General features: G+C 46.7%; 1 pseudogene; it reads left to right on the top strand.

The window, feature by feature from the left end:
• LOC139707032 (ruvB-like 1) lies at window positions 1-27,652 on the top strand (annotated as a pseudogene).
• The last annotated feature ends 276 nt before the right edge of the window (window positions 27,653-27,928 follow it).

Below are 27,928 nucleotides of genomic sequence, written 5' to 3'. Positions count from 1 at the left end.
ATGCGGGCCACCCACCCCACCCACTCCCCTTGCGGCCTTGGTCTCTGCCGCTCTCAACCTCCTCAAATACCCCCCCTTAACCTCCTCAGCCCCCACCGAACACTGCTGCTGCCTGCAGCTCACGTGTTGGCCCCACCACCGCCAGTACTAGCGAGTCTTCCCTCCTCTCTGCACTCCGCCGCCCTCACCCCAGGGATAGCGGACTGGTCTGGGTCACTGAGCCCTAGCCCAGGATCAGGACCTTTTATCCATATGCCCTTCCTGGAATCCTCTCCACCAACCATCGTGACCTGGAAGGATTAAAACCCAGGTGCTGTCATGTTTAATTTGCGGCCCCCAAAAGACCCCCAGAGACCCAGATCAAGGTGAGCAGCAAAGAGGTGTTTATTGCAAGCTAGGTCAGTCCTCCATGCACAGCAACTGGGGGCGCTGAGAGGCCCCAGCCCAGGGCCTGCAGCAGTTTATACACTCTTTGGGGAAGGCAGGCACCCCACATCCATCACAGCATCTCTTAGCAAATCACCACACACCGCGGAAAATCCAACAACAATTCTAAAACAGGATTAGCGGATTAAGAATATGGAAAGGATTCTTAGTTCAAGGGTTTGATGCAAGTAAAATGATTGGTTTAAACCATGAGGGTGTGGCAAGGGGGGCAGGAGCCCAGCTGCAGGGCTTCTAGTTTAGATATTGGCCACCACACCTAGATGGGAGCATCTGGAATTTCAGATATTACAATATCTTGGCCTATCTTCAGCGATCATCATCTGCGGCTTTTTTAGAACTGTTTCCACAGAGCTTTTCTGTGGTATTTTCCTGACTTTAGGACTATAGTAGGTCAAAGGTTAAGTTTCAGAGCAAAATGAGGTCCCAAGAAGAATGAGGTTGCTTGGGTCTTTCAGTGGATCTGCAAATTAATACAAATCTGGAAATCTGTATGAAGATTAAAAAAAAAAAAAAAAAAAAAAAAAACTAGAAATGAATACTGAGCCTATTCTGTGCCTGAGGGCTTAGGAGATCCTAGTTTTGAACTCTGCTCTCTCCTTCACTATTTATTCAGGATCACTTTACAAAGCACTCTTTCTTGAGGCCGTGACTCTCATCATCTTAACACAGTTACCCCAGGTGCTTCCTGTGACCCTGGCAGAAAAAAAAAGCAGGAATGCTGAGAGAGTGTCCAGAGACTGAAGGGAAGGGGCCCAAGTGCATTCCATTAATTGTTTTCCTTGATGATTTAATGGTTCCTTTTTCTTTGTTTTTTGCAATGTTAAATTATAGGGAAAATACTGAAAATTGAAAAGCAAATGTTTTCATGAAGCCAGAATTAGACAGGCAGTCAGTACAGATAGATAACTTGAGTCAGGCAAAATCAAGAAGACCGATTTTGAATGATTCCAACCATTTGGAGACTGTCCAATAAGGGAAGAATTTTAACTCTCTCAGAGTTCTTCTTTGACCCCTGTCAAGAACCTCACCCCTCCACCTGTAACCAAGGTAATCTGTCCCAAGAATTCCCCCTCTTTACAGGAAGCTTTAAGGTGGTTCATTTGTCTTTCGCTCTCTGTATTGCTCTTCCTCCTTCAGCCCACCTGTGTTCCACCTTTGGGCCACCCCAACAAGAATTTCTTGGCCTATTTCTAGGCCTAGTCAAGGATTCAGAAAAGAGAAAAATAAGAAGAAAAGGCATGAGAACAAAGGAAGCCTAGAATACAAAAAAGGACAGAAATCCTCACTTCTTCGGACACCAGTGTTGTTGTTGTTTACCAGTGACGAGTCCTTGGTTCCCCAATGTTGAAGTATAACACCAGAGAAGCACGCTGAGGCAAGGTCAGAGTGGAAAGTAGAAGTTTATTAAAGGACAGCAGAAAAGACGTCTCAGAGGAAGAAGGAGACCCAAGAGGTGGTATCCGTGGAAGGGTCTTCTTCTCCTTTTTATAGCTAAGGTTTTCTTTTAGCTTTCCTGCATTTCTGTCAGGGTTCCTGTCGTTTGTTCTGTTATCTTTCAGTGATTGAATGTAGGTGTGAAGGCCTGAAGAGTGGGGAACATGTGGGCCAAAGGTAGCCTTGTGAATCCAGCAAGAAGAGCTGACCAGATTCCCTCTAAGAGTGGATGAATGTAAGAAAAAAAGTTCTCACATCTGTTGAGAATTAACCTCTGAACTATTTAACCAAACATTGGCTTATCCTGTCCTTGGATAAGGTGTATCCAGCAAAGAGATGAGAAAATTGGGAGGCTATTCTTTTAAATTACATCAGGAGGGGGCTTGTTTCTGCTGCAGAGCTCAGAGGGTTCTGTCTGAGAAATCACATCACCATCAGCATACTCAAAGACAGAATTGAGTGCTTTCTTCTGACTGGGAGTTCAGGAATTCACAGGGATAGATAGATGATATATAGATATACAGATATATAGATATAGATAGATATGATGTATAGATATATAGATGTATGGATATATAGATATATAGATAGATAGGTAGATAGGTAGGTAGATAGATATAGAGAGAGATTGATACATAGATACAGATATAGATATAGATAAAGCAAGAGGTATTTTAAAATAAAGTGCATGCATGGCAGGCTGTCTGACCTGAGCCAGGGCTATAGCATGGATGATTATGGAAGAAGAAATGGTATGTGTCACCATCACACAGAAGTTTCTAATGGTTCTTCTGCAGGAACATCACCTCTCATTTTTCCAGAGACCCTGTGTGAAGACTTCCAGAGCTGTTAAGGACCTCCAAGGACATCCTGCCTGCCCCAGCCCCCTCTTTGAGTGCAGAATTTCTTATTTCATGGCAGGATGGGCCAGGAAGAATTCTAGACAGGTAGGGCTGTCCAGCCAGCTTCAACTGGCAGATCAGAGTCATTGCAAGGCCACCAGGCCTTGGACAGAAATGTTGGGGTACAGGCTTTAGATGCTGCCAATGGACCCACCTTCTTTCCTGTTTCTCTTCTGACCACCAAAAGATAGGAGCAGGTTCTGTAAGGGTAAAAGAAATTGAAGTTAAAGCGTAAAAGTTAAAGGGTAAAAGACCGGGTGTTGTAAAAGTTTCTAAGTTGCAAGGTCTGAGTTAAAATGTAAAGGAGGTATTGTTAGGTTTCTATGCTACCTGAAAAACCCGAAATTTCTGTAGCTGTTAAGACAATGCTTAGAACCACCCAGTAAATATTTCCCCTGACTATTTGGTTGTTTAGGGCTCTGTGTGGTCGCACATAGGCATTGCAGGGCCTGGACCAATCAGTTTAAATGTAACCCCCTCCTTAGGAATGACCTATCACTCCAGCCTGACCTGTTCCCGCCAATGAATGAACTAATCATGTTTAGGAGTTGTTGTTCAATTTTCCCACGCCTCATGATGATTTGTTCTGATGTATACAAAGCCCTCCGCCCTCCCCAAAAAGTGTACTTAAGCAGTGCTCAGCCCCTGCTCGGGGCTCTGGGCTGCTTTCCCTTCTTGAGTGGGCACGGAGCCCCAGCATGCTGGCTCAATAAATCCCCCTTCTGCCAATTGCATGAGTGGTCACTTTGGTGGTCTCTTTCTCCGACGTTTTGCGGGACCCTTACAGTTCTATCTCCCTTTCCATGACACAGGTAGGCCCTCTTTCAGTCCCAAACAGCCTGCATGGGAGGTTTCATGAACTGTTATGCTCGAATTCAGGACCCCCAAAGACCACCAGAGACCCAAGATCGATGTAAGCAGCAAAGAGGTGTTTATTGTGAGCTAGCTCGGTCCTCCTCGTGCACACACAGCAACTGGTGATGCTGAGAGGCCCTGAGCCCAGGGTTTGCAGCATTTTTATACATTTTTTGGAAAGGGCAAGGACTTCACATACATCATAGCCTCTTTTAGCAAATCATCACACACCGCAGGAAAATCAAATAACAACTCTAAAACATGATTAGCACATTCACTGGAGGGAACAAGTTGGGTAGGGGTGATTGGTCAGTACAAAAGGGGTATTCATTTGATCTGATTGGTTTAAGCCAAGAGGGGTATATGTGCTGAACTACATGGTTTCCCAACTTGTTATCAACCACCATAAACCACTGGCATCCCAGGTATTTCCCTGTCTCATGCTGATTGGTGGCTGCTAGGGGGCTGCTATGGGTCCCCACCTAGCCTGACTGAGTCAGGGACACCTGGTGCAGCAGATCTCTCCTGTAGATAAACAACTTAGCAGGGTGGGAATGTGCCTAGGAGTGCTCTGTGGGTTTTTCCAAGGACAAAGGTCATATCCCTTCCTTGGACAGGCTTTGCTCTGAGATAGAGGCTGGTTTTTCACAACAACAATACAACCTAAAGACTAGGTTCCTGGGGAAGGAGCCTTCAATCTGCCCAGACACTGGCACACTGGGAAAGAAGCAGCCAGACCTATACTAGTGGGTGGTTGCATGTGTTGCACCTGGCTACCTGACAGATTCAAGGAGAGTACATGGCCATTGCTTCCTTACTGCCCCCTTGACAGGATGTCCAGGGAAACATGGATTCCACAGATAGATGTATCATTAAATGCAACAAAAATGCACAATTCTGAGGCCCTGGGTTCAATCTCAAGCACAAGTGCACAGAAAGCATACTGTCTCCTTTGTAGACCTAAAGCAGTATTCTTCTACAAAGCAAACACAAGTCTGTCTCAAAGGAACATGAGATGGGGGAGTGTCTGAATGAAAGGAGGGAATTTAGAGTTATGTGGTTGGTTCTCTCTAAAATGGCATTGACCTTGACAGTGGTGAAGGTGAGAGATGGGAAAGGAAGAGAAGGAAGTGAGGCCTGGTAACAGCTGTCTCATGGCCTCATTCTAGGCCAGACAGGCAGTGCTTACTGACATGAAATTCTCAGGACAATCTCATGAGATCTGTGCTATCAATACTCCCATTTTGCAGATGAGAATCTATAAACACAGACAGCCCTTTGCTTGAGGTTCTCCAGTGAGGCAATGAGGAAGATGGATTGGAAAGGGGATGGGATTGGTTATAATGCCTCCTTTGGTTCTTTGCGGGAGCTGTGACAACTTTTCACTGCAACCACCCAGCTTTCTCTCACCTCAGGCCCTTTGCACATACTATACATTCTATCCTTTTCCTTGACTCCTTCCTTCTCTCCTTCAGCATGTTAGCCAAACCACTTTTGACCCTTATTTTTCTGGCTTCATTTGTACTATCTTTTTTCTTCTCAGGATTTGTTCTAAACTGTTTAAACTATTATTCTCATGATCTTCTATTAAAAGTTAGCCTTAGGGCTAACTTTTAATACCGCTAAGCCACAATCACCCCCACCCCTCAGGGGCTGGGGTTGTAGCCATAGAATGCTCGACTAGCATGTGTGAAGCCCTGGGTTTGATCCTCAGAATCACATAAGAATAAATAAATAAAATAAAGGTATTGTGTTCAACTACAACTAAAAAATATATATTTTTAAAAAATAGTTAGCCTTAGTTGGGTGCGATGGCACACGCCTCTAATCCCAGGGGCTAGGAAGGCTGAGGCAGGAGGATTGCAAGTTCAAAGCCAGCCTCAGCAAAAGTGAGGCACTAAGTGACTCAGTGGGACCCTATCTCTAAATGAAATACAAAACAGGGCTGGGGATGTGGCTCAGTGTTGGAGAGCCCCTGAGTTTAACCCCTGGTATCCATCCCCCCAACAAAATCCTCAAGAAAAAAAAAAATAAGGTTTTTTTTATCATCTAGCAAACAAGCTCCAGCAGGGAAGAGTTGTAATCCTTCTGCATTGTTGTACCCTCAATCTTGGCACACAGTAGGCACACAATCAATAAATAAATGTTGAATAAACAAGTGAACCAAGGAAGTTATAAATCTTCCTCCCCAAAATGACTGATTCTCAGGGGCTGATGCAAGTTCTCCCCACAGAGAGTGAGACTTTCAAGTAATTAACCAGCAAGCAAAAGGTGCAAATTTCAGATTGCATACATACATGTGACAGGTGTCATTTAAGGTAAGTGTGCATATGTGTGTGCACATACAAGTAGAAATGTGTAGGTCACTGGGTCACTTACTGCAAAGCATCTTTTTTTTTAAACTGGTAATTGGGACTTGAATACAAAGATGCTCTACAACTGAGCTCCATCCCTTGCCTTTGTGTTTTATTTTGAGACAGTATCTCCCTAAGTTGCCCAGGCTGGTCTTGAATTTATGCCCCTTTTGTCTCAGCTGCCCTGATAACTGGGATTACAGGCATGTGCCACTGTGCCTGGCTTTCAAAGATTCTCATAAAAGACTCTGGGAACTCTTCAGGATCTAATTTAGAGGCCTCAAAAGGAACTCTAACATAGGATTTTGTTGGGGGTAGGGGGTGTATACCAGGGATTGAACTCAGAGGCACTCAACCACTGTGTCACATCCCCAGCTTTATTTTGTATTTTATTTAGAGTCAGGGTCTCACTGAGTAGCTTAGCACCTCGCTTTTGCTGAGGCTGACTTTGAACTCGCAATCCACCTGCCTCCGCCTCCTGAGCCACTGGGATTACAGATGTGTGCCCCTGCGCCGGGCTCTACAGTTTTACAGGTTTGTTTTTGTTGCTGACTGGACTCTTGCATTCACCAGATCGCTCTGGATGATACACTTGCCTCTTCTTGGAAATTCAGAGCAGCAGCCTCACTTGCTCCATGTTCAGAGACACATTCTCAAGATGCATCATTTGGGAGAATGGCAGCTCTTTGGCTTCCCCTCCTCCAGCTACATGATGACTGAGGGAAAATGTCTATTTATTTGAGCAAGTCTTCTTTGTTTTAAAAATCATCAACTTGTAATCTTTCTTGCATTTATGATGTTGGTTTTTTACAGTTTACTCTGAGTTTCCCAACCACTTCTCTGAGCAGGGCAGAAGAAGTTGCCTCTTCTAAATCTTGATCCACATAAAGCAGATGAAATTGAGGTCAGAAAATGCCTTTAAAGTGTTATAATTGCCATGTGCAGTGGCACAGATTTTTAAGCCTAGCAGACCTGTAATTCTAGCAGGCTTTTCTTTCTTGGAAATCCCTTGCAGATAGCCATAATTTTTTTTTTTTGTACTGGAGCTTGAACCCAGGGGTGCTTAACTACTGATTTCCATCTCCAGCCCTTTTAATGTTTTATTTTGAGACTAGGTCTCACTATGTTACTGAGGCTGGCCTCCAACTGGACATCCTCCTGCCTCAGCCTCCTGAGCCCTGTGATTACAAGCATGCGGCAATATGCCCAACTGAGAAAAATAACTTCTATTTTGCTTTACCCACCATTGTTTTGAATCTCTCCATTAATGCAGTTATACTAACATTCTAACTAATACAATATTAGATCATCACTTGCACAGCTGTGAGTGTTCAGCTGAGGTCGGAGGCTATGATGACACAAGGGCTCCTGGGGAACCCTGGGTGACTTTCTCCTCCTGAGCAGCAGTACAGAAGGAAAGGCAGGCTTGATCCCAGGCTTGGGGGTTCAAAGATAAGATGGGACAGAGGTCAAGGCAGGCAGGGAGCAAAAGACTTGGGAACCAAGTGACTGAGGGCCTCAGTCTTGGGCTGGAGAGAAGAGAGGTGGAATGACTTAAGGTGAAACTTGATGGGAGTGAGAAGCTGAGAGACGGGATAGATGGTTTGTCCAGTGCACGGTTCTGGAAGGTAGTTCTCCATAGGATTATTGGTGTATGTTTCATTGCATTGATCTGGCATTTTAGTACCTATTAGTGGATAAAAATATAATTGAAGCCAGGCACAATGGCATATTCCTGTCATCCCGGTGACTTGGGAGGCTGAGGCAGGAGGATTGCAAGCTGGAGGCCAGCCTCAGCAACTGAGTCCCTAAGAAACTCAGTGAGACCTTGACTGTAAATAAAACATAAAAAAAGAGTGGGGATGGGGCTCAGTGGTGAAGTGCCTCTGGGTTCAATCCATAGTATAAAACTAAAGAGCATGGATTCAACACTGTGTGTGCGTGTGCAGGGGGATATCTTCTAGAACCTTCTTTGAATTCATCAGAAGTCTTATCTAGAAGCTTGTTTGTAGACTGTGTACCACGTTCCAAAATTAAAATTAAAATGGTAAATATGTGTTCTCCACCTTCATAATGTAAAGCAGTATAGGGATAGAGGCAAACATTGACTGAATAATGATGTCAATGATTAGAATAAAATAATTAGATTTTAAAGTCAGACTAGAGAGGACAAAGAAATCACATGGGAGTCAGGAGCCCCCACAGCTGGGCTGGATCTCGGGCGTGTCTTCACCCTCCTGTGAACTCACTTATCCCTGGAAGTTCTGTATTTCTCTGGATGCATTTTATTCATCTGCAAAATGGTGCAATGCCATTTGCTTCTGATAAATTCTCACTCATTTATTAAGATTCTGAGTAGGTGCCAGGCATGGTGGCGCACACCTCTAATACCAGCGGCTTTGGAGGCTCAGGCAGGAGGATCGCTAGTTGGAGGCCAGCCTCAGCAACTTAGCAAGTCTCTAAGATTCTTAATGAGACCCTGTCTCTAAATAAAATACAAAATGGGCTGGAGCTGGGGCTCAGTGACTTAGAGCCCCTGGTTTTAATCCTTGGTACCAAATAAACACCCAGAATAACGCTCCTCGGGGCCACCCACCCCCTGGGCTCAGCTCCTCAGCCAGGCAGCAAAACTCTTGGCTCCCTCCTGCAATCACACCCTCAGAGCTAGCTGGAAGAACCTGTTGCCAGGGAAGTCAACCCAGAGCCACAGCGGGAAGTGTGTGGGCGGAGCTCTACCGGCAGCTGCGATGAGCACATGCCTGAGCCAATGGAGAGTGGCGGTGTTCCAATATCCTCCAATGGGGCACCGACAGAGGCGGGCTCTTGCCAGCCGCCCTTGTAATGGCCCTTGGTAACCCCTGGGCGGGTGCAGGGTAGTGGCTCCTGCACTGGTTGGGCTCTGGCTGGCACTTTGAAGATCGAGGAGGTGGAGAGCACCACGAAGATGCCGCGCATCGCCTCGCACAGCCACGGGAAGGGGCTGGGCCTCAACGAGAGTGCCCTGGTCAAGCAGGCGGCCTCGGGGCTCCTGGGCCAGGAGAATGCATGAGAGGGATGGCGGGCGGGGCTGGGGGGCGTGGGGACCTTCCCGGCATTCGCCCCGACTCAGTGTCACTTTGGTGCCCGGCGTTGACCCCGGGGGCGCTGCCCACAGAACCACACTGTGGCCCCTTTTGTGTTTATTCCGAGACAGGATCTGGCTGAGCTGCTGACGCTGGCCTCCACCTTACAGTCCTCCTGCCTCAGCCTCCAGGTGCCCTGGGATGACAGGCCTGCACCATCGTGCCCTAACCCTAACCATCCTTTTACCAGTAAGTTCTACTTTTGTTAAGTGGCAACTGTACCAAGTCCCTTCAGTTATGGTATTTATTATTATTATTATTATTATTATTATTATTATTATTATTATTTTATTATTATTTGCAGAAAAAAATGGCCTATCTATAGGCCACCGAGTTTAGTAATGACAGCTGGAGGTTTGCACTCCACCACCTCTAAGCTGCTGGACCCTAGAGTCATGGCCCATGGTCTCCCTGGAGGCTGAGCAGCTACAGAAACCTGCAATTTATATGAGCTTGTGACTGTGGCCTTGGAGTCTCCTAGTAACAGAAAGGGCCAAAGAAAAGCCTCTGGTTTCTTGTCTATGTCTTTTTTGGAGGGCGGGGGGAGCCCTAAACCCCTGAGCCCCTCCCCAGCCCTATTTTGCATTTTATTTAGAGACAGGGTCTCTCTGAGTTGCTCAGGGCCTCACTTTGTCTGAGGCTGGTTTTGAACTGAGATCCTCCTGCCTCAGCCTCCCGAGTCCCTGGGATCACAGGTGTGGGCCACTGTGCCCAGCAGACTTTCCTCTCTCACCTCCACTGTCTGGGCACCCAGAGCTGTGCCTGGAGGGTGCTGGCTCTCAGGGTTGGTTGGACAAGTCTGTAAATTGTTTGGACCAGGGACTGCATTTTTTTCCCCACTGAAACACAGTAATAGTGACCATTTCTCCCCTCTGTGCTGCAGGCATGTGACATCATAGAAGAATTAATTGAAAGCAGGAAAATGGCAGGAAGAGCCTTGCTGTGGGCCGGACCCCTGGGAACTGGAAAGGTGCTTGTGTTCTCGTTGATTTCTGCTGCCCAAGAGGACGATTCTCACGTTGAAGCTAGTTGGAATATGCATCTTAACTAGTCTTTGTTTAGCGACGTGGGTCACATGTGTGTTTAAGAAAGGAATCTGATCTCAACTCATACTTCTAGAATGAAAATCATCCTGGTCAGAGGGAGGGGAAAGTCCTAAGAGGGGTCTGGTCTCTGGGATGGTCCTTGAACTCTTTCAAGTCTCCTTTGCTTGGGAAATGTATCTCTTTTCCTTTTTTTTTCTCTTCTTTTTTTTTTTTTTTAACCAGTTATTGAACTTGGGGGCAATCAACACTGAGTCACTTCCCATGTTTGTATTTTATTTAGAGCCAGGGTCTTGCTAAAGTTGCTGGGGGTATTGCTATGTTGCTGAGGCTGGCCTCCAACTCGTGATCCTCCTGCCTCAGCCTCCTGAGTGGTAGGATTATAGGCATGCACCACCGCGCCCAGCTGAAAATCCATTTCTGTTGGTCCAGGGCCTCGTAAAAAATTGTGATGGGCTGTGGCTGTGGCTCAGTGGTAGAGTGCTCGCCTCGCATGTGCAGGACCCTGGGTTCGATCCTCAGCACCACATAAAAATAAATAAGTGAAATAAAAGTATTGTGTCCAACTACAACTAAAAAATAAATATTAAAAAATTGAAACAAAGATATTATGTCCATGCACAATTAAAAAAATATTTAAAAATCTTCTGTGGCACATTTTTGGAGGGGGAAAATGAGTCAGCCAGTATTTTTTTGAATGCGAAATTTGCCCACCACTATTTTGGCTACGTGCATGATTGACAAATAACAGAAACACAATTTTGATCTTCAAGGGGCTTCTAGTGTTTTCTGGGCAGAGAAACAGGAATTCTCCTGATGGCACAAAATGGCTCAGTTGAGTCTGAGCTTCAAACTGCTGACTGATTATAAATGCTGGAATTGGGCAGAGGGTTTGATAATTCCCCCCAATTTGGGCTTTCCAGGGGACAAAAGAGGACACATGGTGGAGCTTGTTGGGATCTGCAAGGGGATTGGTCAGATCCTCAGGCTTCCCAGAGCTCCTGGTCTGGGCATGGCTTGTTCTCTGGAAGGGCCTCTTGGCACAGGAGAGTAGGAGCCTGCACTCTTGTATGTAAAGAAGTGGGCTCTTACAAGGGGTGGTGGCCCCTGCCTGTCATCTCAGTGACTCTGGAGGCTAAGACAGGAGGATCACATGTTGGAGGCCAGCCTCAGCAGTTTCACCAGGCTGTAAGTGACTTAATGTGACCCTGTTCAAAAATAAACAACATAAAGGTCTGGGCTACATCTTGGTGGGTATTGATTGATCAGCTGGGAGGCCTGGGGCAGGCCACTTGACCTTTCAGAAGCAGAAACACAATCATCTGTGAAAAAAGCTTGAATTCTAATTTTGAAGTTGTACATATGGAGTTGCCAGGGTGTGTTTTGTGGTGTCTGATGGTGGATGAAGAAGTCCTGTGTCTGGGGGAAATTTTTTGAGGCTGGAATGCCATACAGTGTGCACTTACAGGAACATTAGCTTGTCCAAGTCGTCTTCCATTTTTTGGGGTGGTGTTACCAAGAATTGAACCCCAAGAATTGAACCCAGGAGCTCTCGACTCCTGAGCCCCATCCTCAGTCCTTTTTACATTTTATTTAGAGACAGGGTCTCACTTAGTTGCTTAGGGCTTCGCTTTTGCTGAGGCTGGCCTCCAACTCTTGATCCTCCTGCCTCAGCCTCCCGAGCTGCTGGGATGACAGGCCTGCGCCACAGCACCAGCATGATAGCTGTTTCCTTCAGTGCTGTTTTACTCAGTGTTATTTGGTACTTTTTGTCTTCCAGTGTTGCTCTTAAGAAGTCTGATTTTCAGGGTTGGAACCTTCCTTTCTGGATGTTTTGGAGGTACTTTTGGATAGGGCGCCCTCCCCTGATTTCCCTTTCTTAATGTCCACAGGGCTTTCTGAGACTCACTGTTTGGTGTCGTTGGTGTGGACAGTCGCCAGCTCTGAACCCCTGAGCTGTGGCCTGTTCCTGTTCTCTGTGTGCTCTTTCTGGAAGTCCAGCTAGGTGAGATTAGCTCTGAAGTGATTTTCAACCTGGGCTGGTTTTGCCCTCCAGAAGATCTTTGCCACTATCTGGAGAGTCATCTCTTGTGGTTTTCAAAACATGATGGGGGGACTCCAGTGTTAGTGGCCAGCGATGCTGCCAAACAACCTGCACTGCAAGGCTGTACCCAAAAAACAGAGAAAAGACTCTCCTATTTTTTTGGGGGGGCTTCCAGGGATCAAACTCAGGTGCTTAACCCCTGAGCCCCATCTCCAGCCATTTTTGTATTTATTTTAGAGACAGGGTCTTGCTGAGTTACTCAGGGCCTTGCTAGGTTGCTGAGCCTGGCCTCCAACTAGCCATCCTCCCACCTCAGCCTCCCAAGCTGCTGGGATGACAGGAGTGCACCCCCACACCCAGCTCTCAGTTTCTTAATCCATAAAATACAAGTTAGCAGGCTGGGATTGTGGCTCAGTGGTAGAGGGCTCGCAGAGCATGGACAGGGCCCGGGTTTGATCCTCAGCACCACATAAAGATAAAAGCATTGTGTTGTGTCCATCTACACCTAAATCAGTTATATTAGTTCCGTCACCTATATCAGTTCAATATTTATTGCTAAGGGGAGGGGTGCTTAACTTTATAATGGCTTGATTTTTGAGAATTTTTTAAGATTTAAGTTCTTCCCCCAATTTAGGGCTGGAACAAAATTAAACTTGTTTCGAAGAAAAAAAAATTTAAAAATAAATATGAATAATGCAACCCTGTTCAAAAATAAACAACATAAAGGTCTGGGATGTGTCTTGGTGGGTAGTGATTGATCAGCTGGGAGGCCTGATAATATTAAAATATTAAAAAAATACAAGTTAGACTTTCAAGATGACAGGCTATGGAAAGATCAGTGAGATATAAAGAGCTCCATAGGAAAGGGTAGGTATATGTGCCTTTCTTCCATGAGTTTCTTTTTTATAATATAGTTTTTTAGTTGTAGTTGGACAGAATACCTTTGTTTTATTTATTTATTATTATGTCACACGGAGGAAGAAACCCAGGGCCCTGCACATGCTAGGCGGGTGCTCCACCACTGAGCCCCAGCCCCAGCCCAGCCCCTTCCATGAGCTTTTAATTGGAGAAAGCTGGACAGAAAAGGAGCCATTCTTAACCAAGTATTGTTTCTATTTGAATGGAAGGGTAATGGTCACCCCTTCAGTATTAGGTGGAAGGAGGCAGGGATGCTGTTCAGTGGCTAGTGGGCACTGTCTTTGACACTGGAAACTGAGAATGGGGAGTTGGGGGCTGTGAAAGAACAGGGAAGAGTCAGGCACAGTGGCTCACAACTGTAAACCCAGCAACATGGGAGGATGATGCAGGATGATCTCAACGTGGATGCCAGTCTCAGCAGCTCAGTGAGACCCTGTCTCTAAATAAGAAAAGCTGGGCCTGAGGCTCAGTGGTGGAACAGCTGCCTGGCACATACAAGGCTCTGGGTTCCATTCCCAGGAACATCAAAATAAAACAGATGAGCACTGCCACCTGTGGCCTCCCCTGGGCCTCATGGTGTTGGAATCGCATCCCTCTGTGTTCATTTTCCCTTTGCTATTAGAACACATGCTTTGGGCTTGCCAACTCAGGTGCCTAAGCATTCGGGCAGCGAGGTAAGCAAAGTGACTTGCTCAAGCCCAAGGATGTGGTGCCCTTTCACTAAAAGAGGGCCACTGTGTCCAGACCTGGTTTCTCAACAGAAACCAAATAGTTGGATTTTAACAGGAAAGTTCCTAGGGTTCAAAAAATGGCAAGAGCTATGCACTGTGGAACATGCCTTTAATCCCAGTGGCTGGCTTGGGTTGCTGAGGCAGGAGGATAGCGAGTTTGAGGCCAGCCTCAGCAGAAGCGAGGCCCTCAGAAACTCAGGGAGACCCTGTCTCTAAATAAAATACACAATAGGGCTGGGGATGGGGCTCAGGGGTTGAGGGCCCCTGCGTTCAATCCCCCCCCACAAAAGCCAAGTTTAAAGGCACATATAAAACTACATGGTCCCAATCAAACCATCCTGTGGGCAGCTTGTTGGCTTCTTGTAATCTAAACAGTATTTTAGTTCGCCAGATGAGGCTGTCCAGCATTAGCACTATTGTGTGCTCAAGACCACCCTAGAAAACAGGGAGAAGATCAGAACTAGAACCAACCTCTGCCCCATGGGCTAGTGGATTTTTCCTGACAGCATTCGCTGATCATCCCCCATGTCGGCTGCTCAGAGCTGAAACCAAACGGGCATTGAAAAGAGGAGCCTTCCCTGGTCCATCTTTGAAGCAGTAGCTTCAGTTGGCCTTGTTCCAGCAGCTTGGGAGGCTGAGGCAGGAGGATCTAATGTTGGAGGCCAGCCTCAGCAACTTAGTGAGGCCCTCAGCATCTCAGGAGGCTCTGCTTGGCCTACACACCTAGGGTCTGACCTCATTCTTATTTCAGAGATGAGGGAGGATGAAATGGCACTCAGAGGCCATGGCATTTCCCAGTCCTGGACCCACTTGAGAGCATATGCTTTCTAAAACTTGGTATTTGATGACATGTCTGTTTCACCAGGTTCTCTTTAGCATCTGCCAACCAAAGTTATGTTACTGAGCATCAATTTATAATTGACCACAGGGCACTGTCAGGGGGAGCTTGTGCAGACCAAGCCACCGCTTACAGATTTGGCCTCATGTATTATCCATTATTTTCTGGCCTTTTAACATAAAATAAAGGTCATGTAATAAATCCTTCCTGATTTGTTAGTGTTGTTTATTTATTTATTTATTTTGGTCCCAGGGATTGAACCAAGGGGCACTTAACACCTGAGCCCCATTCCCCAAACTTATATATTTTATTTAGAGACAGGGTATCACTGAGTTGCCCAGGGTATTGATAAGTGGCTGAGGCTGGCCTCCACCTTGCCATCCTTCTGCCTCAGCCTCCTGAGTCTCAGGAATCACAAGTGTGCAATACCATGTTCAGCCTCTTGAATAAATATTTTTATAGATGGGTTTGAATTATGTTTTCAAGACTGTAAAATGAAAACCTTTCCTTTCTTGCCTCTGTAGACAGCCCTTTCTCTGGCGATTGCACAGGAGCTGGGGAGTAAGGTGCCTTTCTGCTCCTTGGTGGGGAGCAAAGTTTACTTCATGAAGATCAAGAAGACAGAGGTGCTGATGGAGAACTTCCGCAGGGCTATTGGTGAGTATCACATCAGTGTGAAAGATGGCTGTTGCTTCTCCGGTGCTTTGAATCCTTTCATCTTAAAAATGCTCATGTTCTTTTGGTGCTGTTGACAAGACAGGCAAGAGTAGCTAGCCATCCAAGCAGCTTAGGGGGATGAGGTAAAAGGAACACAATTTGGAGGCCAGCCTCAGCAACTTACTGAGGCCCTGAGCAACTCAGCAAGACTCTGCCTCTAAATAAAATATAAAAAGGGCTGGGGACAGGGCTCAGTGGTCGAAGGCCCCTGGATTCCATCCCTGGTACCCAAACGAATAATAAATAAATAAAAAGACTAAGCAGTCTACTTGGGGAACTTTTGATTTAATGCTGAAGGAAAGAAAACGCAGTAGGAGGGTGCAGCATTTGGAAGTGGGGAGACATCATGGGACCCTGTTTCACCCCCCACAGCCACCTGGTACCCCCGTGGCTGGCACTCTATCTTCCTGTGGTTCCTCTTTGTGGGACTGGCTCTGCCTTTGATCTTCCCCAGCAGGTCCCTGTAAGCACTCAAGTATGGGGCAGGCTCTCTCTCTCTCTCTCTCTCTCTCTCTCTCTCTCTCTCTCTCTCTCTCTCTCCTTTTGAGACCATGGCTGCTGAGCCACCCCTAGCCCCTGTGTGACACTAATGCTGAACTGAAGAGTTCTAATTCTGAACTTGTGTCTAGAAGCTAAGCTTTGTGTCACATTGAACTTAGGCTTTTTATTTTTATTTTTTGGTACCAGGAATTGAACCCAGGGGCACTTCACCCCTGAGCCCTTTCCCCAGCCCTTTTAATATTTTATTTAGAGACAGTGTCTCGCCAAGTTTCCGAAGCTGGCCTCCAACTCTCGATCCTCCTGCCTCAGCCTCCTGAGATGCTGGGATTATACATGTATACAACTGGGTTTTACGTTTAAAAATTTTCTCTCTATTGTTTTTTATTTCTTCATATCTTCTTTTATTTTCCCTTTTCATGTCCTATTTTTCAGGATCTCACTATGTTTCCCAGGCAATCCTGGAACTCCTGGGTTCAAACCATCCTCTTGCCTCAGTATGCTGAGTAACTATGGCTACAGATGTGTGCTACGGTGCCTGGATTACTTTTCCTTATTTAAACATGTGCCAGTGATTTTATTCAACTCATAAGTTAAACATATGAACCATATTCCAACAGCTCAGAAGGCTGAGGCAGCAGGATAGCAAGTTGGAGGCCAGCCTCAGAAACTTAGCCAGACCCTGAGCAACTAAGTGAGACCTTGTCTCTAAATAAAATATAAAAGGGGCTGGGGATGGTGCTCCAGGGTTCAGGGCCCCTGAATTCCATTCCTGGTACAAAAAGGAACCAAGAAAAATATGTGACAAGTAAGATATTACTACCTTTCAAATACCTGGATATTAATATTTTAAGAACTTAAATTTAAAAAACACCATTTTTCTGGGATGGGTCAGGGGCTCAGTGGTAGAGCACCCACCTAGCATGTGTGATGCCCTGGGTTGCATCCTCAGCACCATATAAAAATAATTAAAAAAATAAAGAAATTATGTCTATCTACAACTTAAAAAAAAAATTAAAACCCCCATTTTTGTGAGACAAAAACCTGATAAAACTGGCCTTCACACAGTTGCTTGTATTTCAGTGGCTCAGTGGGAACTGAAATGCTTTAAAATTTGAAAAAGTAGAGGTCACCAGGCACATTTGATGGGAGTGGCCCCTGGAGTGGTGTGGTGGGGGACACAGCAGGGCTTTTGGTGGCAGCAGGTGAGGAGAAATTTCTAGATCCTACCACAGAATAAAGGGCAAGCTGTGGTGTCCCCTCAGACAGAAGCCTGCTTTTCCCACATCTTTGAATTCCTGCAAAGCTGCAGAGAGAGGGAGAGAGGGTCATCTGTCCCCGTCTGTGCCACTTCCTTGATGTGATAAAGTCCCTGTCAGGGACTTAGAAACCTGAGCCAGCAGATGAAACCTGTGTCCTTTGTGCTGTCTTGGCCAGAGACAGCGCCCACAGCCTCTCTCTTGGCCAAAAGCTGGGCCCATGGTCCACTGGGCCTTCCTCTGTCTACTTGTCACCACCAAGAAACTTCTAGACAAATATGAGTGGCTGAGAGTTGGGGATGCCTTTCTTCCTCTCCTGGAGAAATTTAATGTCACTGTCCCCTCACAGTGAGTATGGGCAGGCATTCCATTTGGAGGAATTTCCTCTTTGCAAAATAGAAATGGTTCTATTAAAAAAATCAAAGTAGGCTTAAAAGCCCAGAATTTTCCAAGCTTGATAGAGTTTTCTGATACCTTCATGTTGTCTGGAAAATTTATTTTTTTTGTACCAGGGATTTAACCCAGGGGCCGTCGACCCCTGAGCACCGTCCCCAGCCTTATTTTGCATTGATTTAGAGACAGAGTCTCCCTGAGTTGCTCAGGGACTCAGTGTTGTGGAGGCTGGCCTCTAACCCATGATCCTCCAGCCTCAGCCTCTGCAGCTACTTGGACTCGAGGTGTGCACAGCTGCTTCGGGCTTTGTTTGGGAAGCTTGTTTTGGGGTTCAGGAGCTGTGAATTTGGTTCATCAAACACAGAATGTGGCTACCCTGTTGGATGTTTTCCACAAGCCCCACTTATAGGCTCTCAGGTGGATCACAGGCAGAGGAGAGCTGGCCCTTAGCTTCCAGTCTTGAGTGTCCTTGTCCTGGTTGGGTTTCTGGAGAAGAGAAGGCAAGGGACAGGGTGATAAGATAATGCCCCCCTTTGCCACAGTCTGGCTGGGCACAAATGCCGCAGTCTGGCTGGGCACAAATGCCGCAGTCTGGCTGGGCACACAATCACGAGCCACCACACAGCTTGTAGATTCAAACAGCAACTCTTTATTCCCGAACTCACACCAGCCGTCTACCATCACATTCTGGGGAAATCCACGTTCTCTGCCCAAATCCACGTTCTCTGCCCAAATCCACACCCACTGGGCTTCTACCTCCAAAAGAATGCTGTCTAAATCCCGTGAGAACTCAAGGGGAACTCAGGCAGCAGGATACGCCCTATTCCCAGGAGGAATAATCTTAAACCTTAAACCTGGAACCTAAACTGGGAACGCCCTAAACACGATTATCTTAAAACCGGGAACACCCTAATCTGCCTTGGTCCTTGAGCAAGGTCACCTACATTCAATGTCGCTGCAACATGTCAGCAACATGGGGTACGCTGGCAAGGAAATTGTCATACCTACTTGGCTAATGGCTCCCAGCATCTCCCCCCTTCTGATTAATTAAACAACAAGCAATGTGGCTTAAGGACCGTGCCTGGTAGGTTGTCCAATTCAACATATGGTTCTTACCCGTCATCGGAAAACTGACATTTAGGCATCAGCCTCCTGTCTTAGGTTGATACCACTGTAATTGGATCATACCCGTCACTGACTACCGGTCCAGCATAAGCCATTGGCCCCCAAATTTTAGACCATCACTAGCAGAAGGGAGGAGGATACAGAAATGCCATGACACCAAGCCAATTGACGGCTCCTTGGGAAAAAATTGCATCACTGGTGACACCATCAGCAAAGATATGTCAGCACTACCACAATTAACATGGGGTGCGCTGGCAAGGAAATAAAAATTGCATCACTAGTGACACCATCAGCAAAGATATGCCAGCATTACCACAATTCGCTGCACCAAACGATAGTTACATAGTCCAGGCAAGTTCTGCAAGCAGTTCAAAGCAGAGGAATCTATCAATATATCCATTTCCTCCCAAAATCCATTTCCTCCCAAAGTAAGTTGACTCCTTGATTGAGCATTACTTGTTGAGTTATATTCATTGATGCATCAGTTTATACAGCTTACTGTGATAGCTATCATAGAAGCTGTCTTCACCGGCACTGGGATGGAGATGGGAATTCTGGCAATGATGCTAAAAAGACATTATCCTGAAAAGAATTATTAAATATAATGAAAAGGAAAGGTGAAAGTAAACAAACAGATCTGTTAACCTACTTTAAAAACAATCCTTAACAGCCTTTTACCTAATTTAAACTAGTAAACAAACAGATCTGTTAACCACCTTTAAAAACAATCCTTAACAGCTGTTTACCTAATTTAAATTAAACCATTTAAATCACGTGATTAAAAATAATAATAATTCGGATCCATTTTTTCATGAGCGCTCCTCATATAAGAAATATGGACATACGCACATACAGACATACAACACAAAACACAAGAGTGTACACAAACGTACAACACATAAGAAAATAGTAAAGGCCTTGTAGCTTTACCTAGGTGAAATCTCCATTGCAATGTTTAAAAACTCCACAGTCAAAAAATAAAACTGATCAGAAAAACATTAACCTAGGTTTGTATGAGCTCAAAAAATAAAAATAGAACCTTATGATGTGGAAAATGCAATAATAAAATAGCTATTGAAAAAAGCATCCTGGTTAATCACTGTTGCAGATGTAAGAATGGCCAAGCTGGAGTTCTGGATATCAGCTGTTATGGATTTGAGTCAAATCATCTTCTTTTCGATCTGTAGAGACTGTTTTAGTTAATCTCTCTGGAATCCAAATGGGCTGCTGTTCTCCCTGTGGAAAAACACAAACAGACCCCCGACTCCAGACAATCACTGGGTCAGGACCTTTCCATTGTCCTGTTAGAATATCTTTCCAAAGTACTTTAGGCTTATGTACATTTTTTGGATACATATGTCTTTCTGCAGCACTAAGTCCTGATGAATCCAAATTTAAAAAGTTTAGAGTAAAAAGGGTTATTTTAAGTTTATCTATGGGGGATATATACCCCTTTTCAATTCCCTCTTTTTGCTTTAATAAGTATGTCTGTATCTAATAGTTGTCTTAGCTTTTTGCATTTTCTATCTGCAATACCTTACTTGATATTTTCAACCATTTTTTATCTTATTTCTATCTTCTAGTTTTTTTTTCCCCCTAAGGTTTGTATTTTTACCCTTAGTTGCTTATTTTCCTCCTAGTTTTTTTTTCTTCCTATTTTGTGGGTTTAAAATTCTTGTCTTCCTACATCTTTTCTATCTTTCTACATCTTCTTTATCTTTTTTTCTTTTTAACTTTCTATACTTCTGTCTTTAAAGTTTTTCACTTTAAATTTTTAATCTTCTTTATCTAATTATCGTTTATCCTATTATTTTCTCATTTTTTTTAAGCAATGCCTTTAAGATTAACTAAGCTTCTTTCCTCCATCATGAAGGCATTTTAACCACCTTTAATTTAACCTTTTAAAGCCTTTTAATTATCATCTATTCTGTACTTTTAAATGTACTTTTTCACCACCTACAACTTCACTCTTTTAAACGAGGCTTAGATTTTGTTTAAATCGCTTCAATGTTAGTTTACATGGCTGCCCATCAACCAAAGGCTTTTTTTTTTAACTCCATTGAGAAGCTTTGTCTCAATCTGCCATGTACAAATACCTTTTTCTTCTTTCTTCCTTTCTCAAGCTTTTAAAGTAAGTCTAGTTTCCTCAAAATCTTTTTAAACGGCATTTTACAACTTTTTACATTACCACACAGAGATTATCTCATCTAGAAACATTTCTTTTTCCTTTAACCTTTTATATTAAAATATATTTCCACAACTTGAATCTTTTTCTATCTCTTTTTTAACCGTTAACCCTTTTTATAAATTCACATTTTGAAACAACTCTTATAAAATTTCTGATTTAGACAAATTACTCCACTTTAATAAGATGAAAGACTTTCATGTTTTTATGATACTATAATACTATAATTGAAACCCAACTGAAAATTTTTCTACTTTTTGTATATAAACTACACGATAGAATCTTAACACTTAGTAACCTTATTTCAGCAAAGACACAGACACAAAGCAATATTAAACATTTTTCCATTTACCAATTTATGAAAACACACATAATGTTTAAATATATTACCTTATGGAACTTAATAAGTAAAGAGTACTTGATTTCATATTTAGTGGTTGCTCCCAGCACCCCTTGAACCGAGGGAAGTGGCCTGAGTGTCTGATCATGTGGCTGTGTGTCTCTGCCTTTGGGATATTTCCATATCAGCTCACAGGGATCCTGATGGCCACCTGCCAGCAGAAGTCTTTTGTGGCCTCCCCATTTGTTGGGAGAGCAGCGACCCTTTTTTTTTTTTTTTTTTTTTTTTTTTTGAGGAGGGGCACCAGGGATTGAACCCGGGGATCCTAACCACGGAGCCACCTCCCAGCCCTGTTTTGAATTTATTTGGAGACAGGGTTTCCCTGAGTTGATCAGGGCCTCACTGAGTTGCTGAGGCTGGCCTCCAGCTTACAATCCTCCTGCCTCGGCCTCCTGAGCTGGAATGACAGGCCTGTGTCACCGCTCCCAGAAGAGTTGCTCTCCACCCATGATGTTGTCACTGGGTTGTACTGTAAGGTGACTTGTCAGTTCTTGTGCTGTGGCAGTTTGAGGTAAGAAGGTTGTTGGTGAGGAGGAGATGTATGTGAAGAGAAGGATGGTCCCACTTCTCACCATGTACCCATCGGCCATCCCTTCCAGGGCTGTGGATAAAGGAGGCCAAGGAGGTCTATGAGGGGAAGGTGATGGAGCTGACGTCATGTGAGACCGAGAACCCCATGGCAAGACCATCAGCCACGTGATCATAGGGCTCAAGACAGCCAAGGGCACCACACAGCTCAAGGGGAGTCTGTCCTGAGCCCTGTCCTCAGCACTGTGGCACAGGCAGGTGGTGTGACCTCTGTGTCCCCCTTTCCTTGGCCTCTGCACTGTTGATGCCATATGGGACACTCAGGATAACACCGTGTAGTATAAAGGGACACCTCGTAAGGACTAGGACATAGGTCCCTTCATAAGGTAGGTCTTTCTTTTTTCATTGCTTCTGTGAGTTGTGTGGTTAAGTCAAGAAATTGTTAATGCCATCTCATCCCCCAAATGACAACCATTGGCCAGCCAGGTACAGTGGAGCATGCCTGTCATCCCAGCCCCTCAGGAGGCTGAGGCAGGAGGATCACAAGGTGGAGATCAGCCTCATCAACTTAGTCAAGGCCCTGAGCAACTCAGTGAGAGCCTGTCTCTAAATAAAATACAAAATGGGCTGGGGGTGTGGCTCAGGTATAAGTCACCCCTGGGTTCAAATCCCCAAACTGCCCCCTCACCTCCCCAAAAAGTCTAAGTGGACATAATTTTGTTTTCTTTTTTCTTTCTTTTTCATAATATTTTTACTCATCCACTGTGTTATGACTGACTCACACTAGCTCTGTACCTCCCCTGCTGCATGGCCAGGTCCCCTGCTGTGAGCTTGGGGAGGTGTTTTACCTGTGGCTCATCACAGCTGTGTGCCCGTGTGTGCAGGTGCCAAGAATCTCATTTCCCCTGTTTTCCAGATCAAGTCTTCAGGCTCAGAAAGAGGCTCCACAGTCATCCTGTGTCCAGTGCTGGCTGAGGGGCAGGGTGATTGTGAGTCCTCTGGTGCTGGGTGACCCCTGAGAGTCCTCTGAGCTCTCTGGGGCTCAGTTTCTCATCTCTAGACCACTCTCCATCCACCATAGAATCTCTCCATCTTTCCCCCTTTTATAACTTGATGATTCTTTGATCCTCTGAGGTAGTTTCTTGGTCACAGCTTTATGGAGATCATGAAAATGTCACTTCTTCCAAGGGCTATTTTTCTGTTTCCTAATGGGGCCTTCATCTCAGGAGCTTGGCTCCACAACCTGTCTTTATCTCTTTAATCCCTCATCACATCCTGTCCATCCTGGATTAATGAGGTTCTGAGAAGGTGGCCCCTTCTCAAGAATAACACCTTGAGAAAGTTCTTCTGGAAAATCAACCGAATAAAAGTGCCTGAGGTGAAAAGAGAAAAATTGTCCTCTTCCCTGTAGGAGAGAGGACACAGAAACACAGTGGAAATTTGAGCCATCCATCACTCTGCTTCGACCAGCTTCTCAAAGAAATGAGCCTAACAGAGAAGAGGAAAATTGTCTTCCAAAACAAAGGTGCTACCCACCTCTGATCCCAGCAGCTTGGGAGGCTGAGGCAGGAGGATCGCAAGTTCAAAGCCAGCCTCAGCCAAAGCAAGGCCCTAAGCAACTCAGGGAGACCCTGACTCTAAATAAAATGCCAAACAGGGCTGGGGATGGGGCTTGGTGGTTGAGGGCCCCTGAGCCCAATCCCTGGTACCCCCAGCCCCCCCAAAACTCATGTCCTTCTGGGCAGTTTTTCCACATGGATGAGATACTGGGACAGAAGGACCTCAGGTGTGTTGTGTGGAGTTGTGAAGTGTCTGAGTTTGAAGGAGGCTTATGAATTTTTTGCCTAGGGACTCCCCAATCCTGCTCCTGTTTGCCAGTGCCCCAACGAGGCCAAAGAGGCCAGGTCCTGTTGAGCTTCTGGCAGCTCTCTTGGGGTGCAGTTGTGAACATGATCCACCCATTTTAAGTTTGTGTAGCACACAGGATTTTGATGCATGACATTGTTTACACTCTCCATCTTAATTCTAGAATATTGTCATGACCTTCCAAGGGACCTCGTTCCCATGAATGTTTAGTCCTGTGAACTGAACCCGTAGCGCTTAAGCAGGGAGCCAGAAGCCTGCCCTTTTTATTTTGATTTGTATTGTTTTGAGAGAGAGTCTCCCATTGCTAAGTTGCTGAGGCTGGCCTACAACTTGGCGATCCTCCTGCCTCAGCCTCCGAGCCCCTGGGATGACAGGTGTGCACTGCTGTGCCTGGCCTCTCAGGTCTCTTCCGGAAAGGTGCCTTCCCTCGGGGTCAGGAGGAACTGGAACATGCATCATGGTGGTCTGAGTCCCCCTTTGTCTGGTTTGGTTTGGTTTTAGCTGAACTCCAGCATTTTTTAAAGTCTGCAGAAGGAGCGAGTGGAGGCCAATGACGTCATCTACATGGAGGCCAACATCGGGGCTGTGAAGGTATGCTCCCCGGGGACAGTGTTACACATGAGGGTCTGCCAGGGGGACAACTGGGTAACTAGGGTGTCACTTTGCTCATTGGTGGTGGGTGGGGGAAGGTCAGCAGCTGTCCCTTTACCTAAGTCACCTTGGATTTCTCTGTCTTCCTCTCCTCATGACTTAAGCAGGCAGAGTGTGCAAGACGCAAACCCTGTCGGGGACAGGGACCAGATAGCCTTTGTCCCTTCCCACTGCACCAGGCAGCATCTTCCATTTTCCTTTATCTCCCTGGTGTCCCTCCCTGAGTCCTAAACCTGGGGACTGCACCAGGTGGCTCGTCCTCTATCTGCTGCTGCGTCCCATGGTGGCTGCACCTCTCTGGTGCATGGATGAGCCTAAGGCCTCGTGTCACCCATAAATCACCACCTAGAAAAGCCCGGGACCCCGGCTCCAGTGAGTCCCCTGGATGCTCCTTTATCAGGAGTGAAATGAAAAGGGAGAGAATCTTCCAGAAAGTCTCAGGTGTGGCCCGGGCGGGTCTGGGAGCCAAAGCGGGGCCCCCGGCTGTGGGGAATAGGCAGAGGTTGCTGTTGGGGGCCCTCGGTGGGCAGCGGAGACCTGGCTGTCACTGAGCTCTGTGTGGTCCCGGTGCCCCATGGCTCTGCTGGCAAAGGCAGAGGCCACGGAGTTCGCCCTGGAGGCCGATGAGGACATGCCCTGCCCAAGGGCGACATGCACAAGAAGAAGGAGGTCATCCAGAATGGGATATTGCATGACCTGGATGTGGCCAACACCAGGCCCCAGGGACAGGCTCTGCTGGGCCAGCACATGCCCAAGGCCCTGGGAACCAGTTGTCAGGGCCGTGCTGTCCTCCTGAAAGCCCTCTGAGAGGCTCAGCAATGAGCACGACATGAGCTTCGGCCCCTTTGTCCCAATGTCCAGATGCTGTCACCGCTGATCTCTGGGCGTTGTCTGCCCCTGGCCGCCTGCCAGCCTGTTGGGGGCTGCTCTCCACCCCGGGCTGGGGGTTCCTGGCGGGAGCCTTCACAGGGCTTCAGACAGCCTCACGGAGGCTCTGGCCTCTATAGAGCAAGAGCTCCAAATCCTCCAGCTCCCAGCTGGCGCTGCTCTGGGCCCCACTGGACAGAGAGTCAGGTTTGCTCTTCATCCTGAAGGGGCCTCCTCCTCCCCACCAGGAACGGGCTTTCTGCTGGGAATCTGGTTTTTCTTTTAGTCCCTTGGAGCTTTTCCCAGGAGAGGCCAGAGACTCTTGAGATTGGAGTTTCTTCCTTCTTGGCCGGAGGTTTTTTTTGTTTTGTTTTGTACTGAAGCTTAAACCCCAGGGTGTTTACACATGGAGCCCCATCCGCAGCCCTTTTTATATTTTATTTAGAGACAGGGTCTTGCTGAGTTGCTCAGGACCTCACTAAGTTTCTCAGGCTGGCCTCCAAATTGCGGTACTCCTATCTCAGCCTCCCAAATTGCCAGGATTTTTAAAGACATGTTCCACCACACACGACTCTGCTTGATTCTTGCAGGTCAGGGGAAACCTCAAGGGGATCCCTCTGAGTTCAGAAGCCCCTCATCCCTTCCAGGGGAGTGTGCTGGGCCTGTCCACCTCAGGCCTCCAAGTTGAATGACATCAGGGACCCACAGGAGGAAGGAGGATGAGCTTTGGTAGCTGCCTTAGAAAGTCCTCTCAGGTACAGGGGGACAAGATGTCCTGTCCATGATGGGCCAGTTGATGAAGCCAAAGAAGACAGAGATCACAGGTAGGACACATGGCAAAGCCAAAGCCTGGAGCCAAGTTGAAGCCCTTCTCTGACAAGCTCCTGGCTCTGAGCGCCTCCCACTGCGTGGCTCTGGGTCTTCATTCCCTTTAGAAGCCATGGCCACACTGTGTGCTCTGGCCCCACAGAGGTCAGCATCTGCTTCTCTTGAGGTCCCAGAAAGGTGCCGAATTTGACACCAGGGAGTGGGTCTCCCTTGCTCCTTTATGGACTTATTTATTTATTTATTTTTTGATGCCGGTGATTGAACTCGGGGGCCCTCGACCACTGAGCCCCGTCCCAGCACTTTTATTTTTTATTTAGAGACAGGGCCTGGCTGAGTTGCTTAGGCCCTTGCTAGGTTGCTGAGGCTGGCCTCCAACTTGTGATCCTCCTGCCTCAGCCTCTCTGGCTGCTGGAATGACAGGCATGTGCCATCGCGCCTGGCTCTTCCCTAATTTTGTGTCCTTCTCCGGACCATTACCACTTTACTCCCTGAAAATGTAAGTTCAACATGAATCCACTGTTGCCTTGAGGCATTGCAGCAGCCTAAGCTCCTCCATGAGTGGCCAAGAGCAGATCTGTCTCTGAATTCGGTTTTGAGAGCCATGCATCATGGCTCTGGGCGAGGACAGGCCTCAGATACCGGTTCTTTGGGAACAGCTCCATCCTGATGACAGGGGACGCTGGTTTGGAAGGTGAGGGCTGAGACCTGAGGTGGGCCTGCTGTTCTGTAAGGGCTGATGTTTCTGGGGCCAAGGCTGGGCCTGCTCTGACCCTCCTTGCTCAGGTTTCCTGGGGAGAGGATTCTAACTGCACTTGATGGAAAGCTCATTAACCTAAGCATTGTCATGCACGGCCCCCAAAAGAGCTCCTTGACTGAGTGCAGCAGAGGGGAATTCACATTTGAAAACACATCTCCCTGGAGCTCCCAAATGAGGTGTCTTGGCATCAGGGTCAGGGCTTGATGGGGCAGCTCCTGGTCATTGTGCCCCACACAGCTCCACAAAAGGCGTTTTGTGGCATTTGGGGGCGATGATGCCTGTTTTATTTTTTTTTAGATGAGGGTTCAGGGATTCAACTCATGGGCTCTTGACCCTGAGTCCCATCCCCAGCCCTATTCTGTATTTTATTCAGAGACAGGGTCTCAACTGAGTTGCTCAGGGCCTTACCACGTTGTGGAGGCTGGCCTCCAATTTGTGATTCTCCTGCCTCAACCTCCCAGGCTGCTGGGGTTATAGGCGTGTGCCACCACAACTGGCATGATTCTTGTTTACAAATGATGACACCAAACCTGGAATGGGTCCAGTACCCAGCCTTGGGTCAGAGAGCCAGTAGGAGAACCAGGCTGCAGGGTTGGGTCTTGATTGAATTTAGGTGTGGAGAAGAGAGCAGGTGACATTTCCCCCACTGACTGGGACCCTGCCCAAGGCGAGGTCAACAAGGTGGTGAACAAGTGCATCGACCAGGGCGTGGCTGAGAGGGTCCCCAGCATGCTGTTTGTGGACGAGGTGCACATGCTGGACATCGAGGGCTTCAACTCCCTGCACTGAGCTCTGGAATCTTCCATTGCCCCCATCGTGATTTTTGCCTCCAATCGAGGCCACTGTGTTATCAGGTAGGTGCTGCCAGCTGTCCCTGCTGCCCGGGTCTGTCCCCTCCCATGATGTCACAAGTCAGGATGGGATGAAGGGAGTGCATGTTGCCCCTGGGAGGAGACAGCAGGGGGACTGAAGGCCGCAGCTGCCATGTCCCTGATGGGCAGGGTCTCCATGGGCCTCTGAGGCTCGACATTCCCGTGGGGAGCAAAGGCCTGAGGAGGTGGGGCCCCTCTGGTGACCTGAGTGTCAGGTTCCTCACACTGGCATCCAGAGGCCAGCAGAGCCCGTTTCATCTTCAATGAGGACACTGAATGACATTGCACCTTGTC

The sequence above is a fragment of the Marmota flaviventris genome, chromosome 9 (assembly GCF_047511675.1).
Source record: "Marmota flaviventris isolate mMarFla1 chromosome 9, mMarFla1.hap1, whole genome shotgun sequence".
Lineage (NCBI taxonomy): Eukaryota > Metazoa > Chordata > Mammalia > Rodentia > Sciuridae > Marmota > Marmota flaviventris.
The sequence above is the reverse complement of the archived record's forward strand: the minus strand, read 5'-3'. Positions and strand labels throughout refer to the sequence as shown.